Genomic DNA, 10,920 nt, shown 5'->3' with positions numbered 1-10,920 from the left:
AATGTTATAAACAATCTTCTAACATCCAGCCAGCAAGATTAAGCAAACTATGCTTAGAGAATCAAGGGTTTTTGGTTTCTCAGAACATCAGAAGTTCAAGCAGACTAGAAATGGGGGTCCTGTTTAGCTAACAATTGTTATTATAATTCCATTGTTAGCACCCTTGAGCAGCTGATTCTCACTCAGAAAGCATTTAAAGAATGAGGCAGTCTCCAAGTTGGGCTTTGATTTCCCAGACACACACACACACACGTATGTATGTATGTATGTATATATATATATATATATATATATATATATATGTATACACACACACACACACACATACACACAGCATCAAGATACTTTGTCAGTGCCAGAAACCACATTTTGCCTCCCGGCTGATGGCTGTCTGCGTTTCCACACCCCTCCAGCACATTCAAAAGCCAGAGCTCCAGGTGCTAACCCAGGTGCTATCACTTTCTCAGCGCCCCATCTTCACCCTCCGCTAAGCTGGCTGAAGGAGTGTTTGGAGAGCGATGGAGTCCTCGGATCCATTCAAAGCGTTCTGCAGGGGAACGCTAGGGGGGAAAAGCAAAGAACAAACCAGATTCATTTCCCATAGAGGATTCAATTACTTTTCACAACTCCGGGACGTGTCAAAGGCACGCTGTGTTTTGTTTTGAGGGCGGGGAGATGACTGGGAGGGAATCCTGGGCCCCCATTGGCTCCCGGCTCACCGCTGCAGTTGAGCTCCAGCCGCTCGGAGAGCATTATCGATCTGAAGGGTAAACGTGGAGGGAGCCACGGAGAAGGGGTCCAAGCGTTTCTGAGAAGAGAAGCATCCTCTTCCAGGAAGAAAGTGCCGTCTCCCGGCCGCCGCGGTGGCGAGAACCTGCAGCGGATGCAAGGAGCCGCCACTGCGAGGCAGTTTGCGGGCACAGTGATTTAGAAAGAAATAATAACAATAATAATAAAAGCGCCAGAGTGAGAGAGAGAGAGCGAGAGAGGAGGGAGGGTCTCACCTTCAGTTGCAAGTCTGGGTTGTTGCATTCTGCTGCTGCTGCCCAATCCCGCTGCTCCTCCTTGCAGCTGCGGTTGCTGCCAGCAGGTAAGGCTGCTTTTTTTTTTTTTTTTTTTTAGTTATTTATTTATTTGTTTGTTTCGCTCGGGATTGCATCGCGCGTGATCCCTTCGGGGTACACGCTCAGGAATTCATGCATGATTGATAAAGTGGAGCCTCCCGCTTAGTCAGGGGCTGAAGCAGGCTGTCCACAGATCCGGCACCTGAATTAGGAGCAGCTGCGTGCCTTGGCTTTGGGAAACTTCGGTAAGTTCTAAACAAGTCACTAGTCTGCAGAGCAAGAGGTTAAATGGCAAGGGGAGGGGAAGAAATGTTTTGAGCACGAAGGTGCCGGACTTACCGGACTTTCACATTTCAAGCGGAAATTACTAGTTATCTGCAACTCGTTATTTGTAAGTAGGTTGATAGCTATCTATCCTTTGTAGAAATTGTATTTATAAATGCTTTCTTTCCCAAAGCTTCTGAAAATGCCAGTCTCAAGGGAATTTTTTTTTTTTTACCAAAATGCAACTGTACCACGGTCCATCTTCACTGATTTTTAAGATGTACATATCTTCATACTTTATTTTCAAAATTACAGCTGCAAAAAATGTTTCTCAGAGTACAAGCATCTGAATTTTCAAACACAAAACTAATCTGGGACAAGTGGAAGAGATACAGATTACTGGAGAGGCTGTGGGTTATATAATATGCATTTCAAAATTATTTTAGGGGCATTATTCACTTGGTGGTACATTAGCAAACTATGATCCATTCCCAGTATAGGATGTGACAGCATTGCATTTTTCAGAGACCTTCAACATTTTATAAATGCTTTCTCCTTTCTAAACATCCTTATTTGTTTCTTCCTACCTTGGAAACAGAAGCTTCAGAACCTGTGTAGTTCAGAAAGCTTGGTGTCTCATAGATATATTTCTCTATACTCTCTGGAGAGGACACTGACATACTTTTGGCTGATTCCGTGACCATTCCATGAGTCTCAAATCCTCATGAACTATTTTGAACCTCATTCAAAAACTGTAAAGCTAGAGAATCACCTTACAATCTGATGGGTAGAGGGAGAGAGTAGGCTCTAAAAATATGTTTAAAGCTTGAATTTTGCGACATACATGACCAAAACATGAAAACCCTACCATGACAAACAGATAATGATTGTTCTCTAATGATTGATCCTTGTAGCACACTTGATTAATGTTAAGACCTGTAAGCTCTACAGAATTATTAAAATGCTATCATATGCCATTGTTTGTTCAATCATCTCAAGCATTTTGAAAACAATGCCAACTTATGTCTTTATTATTATTTCTAGAAATAAATTCAACCGAGTAGACTTCTCTCTGATAAATGTTACCTCATTTTCATCAGCAGATCTCTTCTGAATTGAAAGACAGATGGTTTCTCTTTCCAACCCATAAGCAGTTGATTGATGAATTCTTTTGGACTGCTCAAGATCAGATCATTCACAATGAGACACTTCTACTTAACTAACTGACTAACGGTCACAACAAGCTTGTTCAGGAAGGAATTCTAGGGACATTCCCTCCACCTGCTCTAGCCACAGCTGGGTTAAGCGGCAGTTTCTTTTCAACTTGGAAATTCCATTTTAGAGCATGTTTTCCCTGTATTAATGCCTCTTAAACACTAAAATCTAAGTTGAATCCTACCATCCTTCAACCCCTTCCATAGTAAACCCTGTTTTTCTTTTCTGGCAATCCTAGTTTCTGGATTCTTCTGCTGTGTATCAATTTCAAACAGAAAGGGGGAGTTTTCAAGTCAAAAATGCCTTATACCCCTCCCCTTGTTTTTTTTTTTTTTGCAAAATTCATTTCTCACACTGATCTGCTTAGTCAGAAATTTGATTACTTCAGATTATTCCTGCAAAAAAGAAAAAGAGTACTGGGATATTAAGGGAATGAGAGTCATTTTTTATAGCATGTGGGATGATACTTAGTAAGTTCTTAGCACAGGAAAGCCTGTGCTTAGTTTCTGGGGAAAGAAATCCTATTAATGCTTCATGTGACGTACTCAGACTTTAGTATAACTACATTGTTTAACAATGGGACCCAAAAGTGATCTCCTTAGATTGAATACCTTTTACAGCTGGTATTTTGGCAGGATGTATCTCATAATAGCTGGTGATATTGCTTGAAATCAATCAATCTTTTATCACTTTGTGGCTGATAAGAGTATCTGTCATACCTACCTCTTAAAATACATTGTGATGAACATAAAATCACTCTTGTCTATGAAACAGGACTGCAAATAGTCTGCTTAAACTGTTCTTTGATTAATATGAAGTACTACTGTGTTTTCATACCTGTACATTTAGATGTCATATCTCTAAATGTGTTTAACAATTGTGGAAGGGTGATGCAGAGAGATGTTTCTTATAAAATATGAACTATATTTTCAGGTTAAAAGATCGAATCTAAGGGTTTGTATAATGAAATGTCCTAATAGATTCTGTTATAAATGCTTCTTACACTGCCAATAGGGAAGTCGATTACAGATGTCAGACTTAAGGTAGATGTTATTCTTTAATATTTTAACACATTATAGCTACCGTGGTTTATGCCCTCTGCCACTATATCAGCATTACCACACAATATAAAACACTTTTCTCAAAATAGGACACTGATAGACCTATTCTCATTACACTATAGGTAGAGATGATTTTACCCTTCTTGTTTTAACAGATATTAACTCTATTATAATTATGCTAAATTATAATGAGAAACAATAAATTAAACTTAATTACTAAACTTGGTAAAATTAATTGTACTCATTTATTTTTTCTGTAATAATTGAACTGTTTCACAGCTTTTCAAAACATTTCAACTCTGGCTTTAAGACATTTGCATTTTTTAAAGTATTTTGCTAAAAGGGTGATATATCATCACTAAACTTTAAAAGGAAAACATATGATTAATATTCTCTGCTCTGAATATTAACAGTGGTTATTCAAAGTTGTTTTTAAATATTGTATGAAAAAGTTTACTACTTTAAAAGTGTTAAAAGGAGTAACAATTTCAGAGACTGGAAGTTATGATTAATGAAAAATAAGTGGCAAAAGAACTTAACACATTACACTATGATTTATATACTATTGGATAAATATTCAAAGAATGCATTTATTCAGGTGTCATGTAATACTATTCATATATAAAATATAATATTCATTAAAAATAAAATATTAGACTTGGTTATTTTTTTAAATTTAGTTTCATTTAGATTTTGTATTCATTAGTCAATGGTAGTCCTTGTGTAACAAGTTAAGTCTTGGTGTTGGAGAGAAAGTGTAGCATCTAGGGAGTTTATCTTAGATATGGTCAACCTGAGTTTGTCCCCGGATCACTGTATGATTCCCTGAGCTTGCCAGGAGTCAATCCTGAGTGAAGAGCCAGGAGGCAAATCCACAGCACCAACTGTGTTACCAAAAAAAAAAATAAGAAAACCAATAATCTTCTGTATTCTTCAATTCTTTCTTTCCTGAAGAGTTATACATTCTTTCTATAATCTGTGCTTTGTGATTCTCTGCCATTACTCCATGAATGAATTCATGTTCCCTTTAAGGGTATTTTATTTGAACAGTGTAAAAATTTTTATAAACGTTGTGCATCATATGCATATATGTGTGAGTAGTCTAGTGAAAAAGTTGAGGTCCACGTTTGTGAAATCATTAGCTAATTAAATAGCCTCATAATTTAGTCCCTAACTCTGTATGTTAAAATTTTTTAAAAGATACATATTTAGATCCAAGTACCTAAGATGGTAAAGATTAGAATGTAGGATGCAAATATAGTAGGATTCTACTGAAAAATATAACTGACGTACCTGAGAGATAGGACATAAGATAAAGCTGCCTTGTGCACCCCCAACCAGGGTAAAACCCTGACACAACACACAGTACCCAAATAACCACAAGGAGTTATTCCCAAGAGCAGACGCAGGGATAAATTTTGAGCACCAATGGTTATACATACATATATATATACTTTAAGCATATTATTGATTACATCTAAGTTTCTTATGAAATACGGCTGTATTTTCTACAAAACAGTTCTTACATATAACTAATGTTTTTGTTCCTATAGATATAAAAATTCTGTTTCTCTGCACGAAGATGTGGGACAAAAATCAAATATTGAGAGTCAGATAATGGTTGAGAATCAAATTACTTTTCTTTTGAGATTTTGCTTTCCTTCATGATTTACACTAATATAACTGTCAAATATTTCTTTTTTTGAAACTCCCTCTGTTACAATAATTCTGTGTGTAAAGTTTAACTAAACCAGAGTTAAAACATGTGGTAGCAAAGAGTTATTATATAAGAGAATTTACTTGTGTTTGTGATAAAAGTAGGCCTCAGGTCACATATCAAAAAATGAAAAACATTTTTTTTTGACAAGAGCGTTTTTAGTAAACATATGGATGTTTCTGGTATTTTAAGGCATCAGCAAAGCAGACTGTTATGAAACTTTCATTACTATATTTTTAAAAAGATTTGAAAGTCAAGAAATTAGGTTAATGGGAGGTAGCTAGAGAAATTTTATAACTCAATGGGGACTTTCGTTCTTGAAGTGAGCCTGTGAATAGTCGACATGGAAATCATTACAAAAAGAATAGAAAATTTGTAATGAATCAAGGTTTCATAGTAGAGGGTATTATGATTTCCAGGACATAGGTGGTAGGTACAATCAGAAAATATCATTAATTGTAGTAACATAAGTAAAACAGTATTCAAAAGTCAAAAAACAATTCTAGCTGACATTCAATAATTTATTAAAATAGTATCTTGAATACCAAGAAGAATTGTTAGGAAATAATCAACTGAAATGGGATGCTAATTAATTTATCCAAAGTAATACTTTTAAATGTGATTGAAAGAGATCCAAATGCTCGATAACTGTTGAGGACTAGAAGAAATTAACATTAATAGACTCCATTCTCCCAATGGGGGAAAATGTTGTAGTGCTATCATTAGCACTAAATAGTATTACACATTGAAAACTACTTCTAGGAAAGAATATAAGAATGCTTGAAGTAGCAAACAATAAACTGTATATCAAAACACATCATGTAGTCCTATAACCTTGTAAGTCGATATTTATTTACAGGACGGATTCCCTTACAACAAAGAATGCCATGTAATGAAGATTTAAAAGCAAGATTTTATTGAAAACTTAGTCTAACTTAATTACTAAGAATAGAATAGTGAGATTACATAATATAAATAATTTATTTTCATTGCTTTGATTCAAATATTCATATAGACGAAAATGGTTAGTCTGGAATATTTTTTTTTGAAATAGAAGTATCTCGCAGTGAGACATCTAGTTGTCTTTGCCACTCTCTGCCATTTGCCTTAACTTGCCCAGCATATGAAGACAGTCACTATAAGATTCTAACATCAAAGGAAATCTTGTGTTAGAATAGCAGTTTACTCAGAATTATGGCATGTCAAGTAACTTAGCATATACCACAAGTTCTTGTGTATGCCAACATATAGCATAATATTTTATCATTCATATTACAAATATGTTTTATCTTGTACATTCAGTTATTAACATGTCAAATCCATTCATTTGGAAAATAATATATATGACCTTGAACAACAGTGCTGATGGAAATTAAAATATACAACATGTAAGCTGCCACATATAGAAGTATTGTGATACAGGTATTTTGAAAAGTAATATGAACAGGCATACATGTTCAAATATACAAACTTCAAAAGTATAAGTGTGATGAAAATGCATGGTTATGGGATTATGTCTGTACTATACATGAGAGTTTGTTTGTTTTGAGGTAGTACTCGTCAAAATACAGAGACAATTCAAAATTCCAATACTCAGACATTATAATTCCCAGGTTCCCAGCTAATACATTCTATAGAAGTGCAGCGCGCGTGTGTGTGTGTGTGTGTGTGTATGTGTGTGTTTCTGTGTGCTTGCCATTGTTTTCTAATATCACTTGTCTTCAACTTGCTGTTTTAAAACTTTATTTGTGGTGGTGTGTGTGTGAGTGTGTGTAGGGGGAATTGAGGTGTCTGTTTTCTAACTTATAAAAATAAGTAGCAGAATAATCTGGAACCCATTTATGCCCAACTTTCCCAAGAGATAATTCCATCAGTATACAGGGGTGTAAGTGCCTTTGTTCAGTTTTGTTGGGTGCAGAGGGGTGCACCAGGTGATGTTCAGGGATTATTTCTGGCTCTGAATTCAGGAATCAACCTTGGTGGTGCTGAGGTGGGACCGTAAGGATGTTAGGGATCAAACATGGGTCAGCTGCATGCAGTGCAAGCACCCAATCCATTGCACTGCTTTCCAGTCCCTATAAGTGTTTTCTTCATGCATGTGTTATTCAGAGTCGATGTCACTCTCCAATCTTTATGCTGTAATTGAGAGTTCTGGTGTCATAAATGTCTAATTGGCATTTCCACGTGTCCACTTGTCTAACTTGTCTACCTATGTTAGTCTGCTCAGGCTGCCAGAAAGAACTGTCAGAGACTGGGATGGCTTAACTAACAGATGTTTGTTTATTGTCACAAATCTGTGAAATTGTTCACAAGTTCTAGAAGCTGAGAAGTCCAAGATTAAGGTGCTAGCTGATATACTTTCTGGTGAGTGCATGTGTCCTGTTCTGTACATGTCTATCTACGTGCAGCATAGCATTAACTACTTGGTATTAAAGCAAAGAGCACATGTCTGTGCTGATGTCTGTTTTGGGGGAGTGGGGTGGGTAGGGGCGTTGTGTGGTGAGGTAGAGGAGGGATTAGACCATGCCCACTATGCTATGCGTTACTCTTGGCTCTGTTCTTAGGGTTTATCCACTGTGGGCATCGAACCTTTTCTGCTCACACGCAAGACGACACTGGAACTCTGCTGCTCTGTTGGTGGCCTTTCCCCTCTTTAGGTCATGACGTCTGTCATGAGGCCCCTATCTGTGCTAACTCATCTCAGTCTGTTAGCCTCCAAAGTCTCCCTTCTCCAAATACCATCTCATTGGAGATTTGAAATTCAACAAATATGGTCCCTGAGTTAGGGGGATTCATTAATCAGGAGTATAGGAACACTTTATCATATTTTATCTTATTTATTTTGCTGACTAACTGTGAAATACAGTTATAAAGTTTCATGATTTAGTTTCAGTCATACAATGTTCCAACACCCATCCCTCCACCAATGTACATTTCCCACCACCAATATCACCCATATCACCCTCCTGCCACCCTCATTCCGACCCTCCACCCCAGCCTACCTTTATGGCAGGCACTTCTCTCTCTGTCTCTGTCTCTGTCTCTGTCTCTCTCTCTCTCTCATTTGGGCATTATGGTATGCAATACAGATTATTTTTAACAAAACTTGTTTAACTTTGCTCACCGTAGTTTAAATAGATCAATTTTTCTTACCTCGGTCTAAGTAAATTATGATTATTCAGTTAATTTATTCAGAAATTAAAGCTTGGGCTGGAGAGATAATACAGGGGATGAAGCATTTGTCTTGCAGGCATCTGATCCCAATTTTAGCCTTGTCACAGCTTATGGTCCTCTGAGCATCACAGGAGTGATTCCTGAACAGAGAGCCACGGGTAAGCCCTGAGCACCACTAGATCCGACCCAGGCCACACTCTGAGGAAGAATGTGTCAACTGAGAACTTATTTTTCACCTCCATTGCACCTCCCTGCATTCAGTGTAGATGTTTAATATATTGCCATTGTAATATAATTGATTCACATACTTTTACCTCCTCCCTTATTACTTTTGACCACTCTTACTGTAGCACTGTCGCACTGTCATCCCATTGTTCATTGATTTGCTCAAGTGGGCACCAGCAACGTCTCCATTGTGAGACTTGTTGTTACTGTTTTTGGCATATCAAATACCCCACAAGTAGCTTGCCAGGCTCTGCCGTGCGGGCAGGATACTCTCAATAGCTTGCCCGGCTCTCTGAGAGGGATGGAGGAATAGAACCCCGGGTTGGCCTCACGCAAGGGAAACGTCCTACCCGCTGTGCTGTTGCTCTAGCCTCCACCACTATTACTACAGCCTCTAAACTAGTCATCCCATTCCTACTTTGGTTCTTTTCCACCCTATTCATTGTACAGGGACATAATAAGCCCTCCAGTATCACGGCCAAAATACTTTCCATTTTTCAAAAGTAAAAATTGACACAGTGCCTCCAAGTTCTTTATCATTGTGTCAAATTCATACCTGCAACAAGATCTTTGCAGTTACCAGCTGCCCTCTTTATTTCAGGTAGATCTTAGTTTACATATCCTTTACTCACAGATACAATCACTAACCACTCTTAATACTGTTTTCTTATCCGGAAGAATCATGATTGTTTTCATTCATACATTATATTATTACCACTAATTATTTACCTGCCTTCACTTACATGATATTGCACTATTTTTTCTACTATCCCCAGTAAATGCAAACCCCATGATGGAGTCCTATATAACTATTTGTTTGGTGAATGCATAAATTATGACAGAATAGATACAAGCACATAAATTCTCCCAAATATACACATGCATAGAAAAGGAATTTCAGCGATTTACATAATGGTATATTAAGAAAGTTATTTTAGGGAAAAGAAGCCTTCTTGTCAGTTATACGACTTTTATTAAAATAATGCATACATATAACTTGTCCTCTAAGTGTAATAATCATTAACTAGTTATATCATTTAATGAAATTCTCCAGTTATTATGATAAAGGGAATTAGAAGGATCTGATATTAATATCAGCCTCAAAAACATATTTTATAGTTAAGGCAGAGTAATTTGGAGGTGTGCTATCTCTCTTTTCAACACAAGGTTCAAAACTCTCACTGCGTATAATGTCTCAGTTTCCCCATGGTGTCTACAATCAAAATAAACCTCCTAGGATACACTCAAAAGAAGAAAGGAGGCCTGTAAAGATTTGTCTTAATTGGCTCTGAGATTCAGTTTTGTTATCTGAGGAGAACAGAGAAGAATCACTATTAACACCTGGACTCATGTCTGCAAAGTCCAGAACTCCTAAAGTAACAATTAAATGGCTTAATCTTAAAACCCTCCAAGGTTTAATTCAGTAGCTCTCTTCAGAAGGGCATTACTAATTCTTCCCGAATTGCTGCTGCTGCTAACAGCATCGCCTTAATTTGAATAGTGTTCAAAATTCCATTGTCTCTAATGGAGTTAATTGCATTATGAGAGTCTGCCTTAGAGTGGAAACTTATTTCCTCGTGTGGAGTATCTCTATACAGCTCTTTATTTTCTTTTCAGTCTGATACACATGGACATGATTTGTGTGATAATGTCACCGATGCTCTGTGCCCTATTTCAACCAATTTTTTAAAAAATTGTTTAAAAATATTTATATTCATCACCAAGCACGTGCACTATGCAAATTGCTGACAGTTTTGAATATATTCAGGCCTCTTATTTAATAGACACTTCTTAACTCCTTTGAACATTAACAAATCTCCAAGATTTTAAATGGGCTGTGACCTCCTCATTGAGAGGGCTGCTTCAATAAAGGAAGGCACTCTTAGGTTAATGATGGATCGTGGAGCTGTTTGATTTGCAAGGAGTTCAGTTGTCCATTATTCCCTAACATTCACGTGGGTCATGTTATCACATCCAAAGAAGGAGTCAAGCCCCTCCGCTTGTTCCTGTAGATTTCCAAGTCATTAAGGAAACCTTACTGTGTAAATCCATCAAGCTTTATGCCTGATAACTGCAGATATATGAAGTTCCAGCCAAGGGTCAGTGTCCTCACAAGAATATCAGCTGCTTATTAAGAATTTAATAGGGCACCTTGTTGAATTTAAAGACAATCTATGTTTTGTGTTTGTCACTTTCTTTT

The 10,920-nt window shown here is 37.1% G+C and overlaps 1 protein-coding gene across 6 annotated transcripts in view; it reads left to right on the top strand.

Moving 5' to 3' along the window:
- The first annotated feature begins 676 nt into the window (after positions 1-676).
- Positions 677-10,920, top strand: part of CDH12 (cadherin 12) — a 1,011,811-nt gene continuing 1,001,567 nt past the window's right edge. For 4 of the 6 annotated variants that reach the window (XM_055142975.1, XM_055142967.1, XM_055142951.1 and 1 more), the window contains exon 1: positions 677-1,090. The gene's annotated coding sequence lies outside the window, so the exon portion shown is untranslated. Of the gene's footprint in view, positions 1,091-1,179; positions 1,310-10,920 lie in introns of those variants that run through there. The other 2 variants (XM_055142989.1, XM_055142978.1) reach the window with 2 other exon arrangements.

This window comes from Sorex araneus, chromosome 1 (genome assembly GCF_027595985.1).
Source record: "Sorex araneus isolate mSorAra2 chromosome 1, mSorAra2.pri, whole genome shotgun sequence".
NCBI lineage: Eukaryota > Metazoa > Chordata > Mammalia > Eulipotyphla > Soricidae > Sorex > Sorex araneus.
The sequence above is the reverse complement of the archived record's forward strand: the minus strand, read 5'-3'. Positions and strand labels throughout refer to the sequence as shown.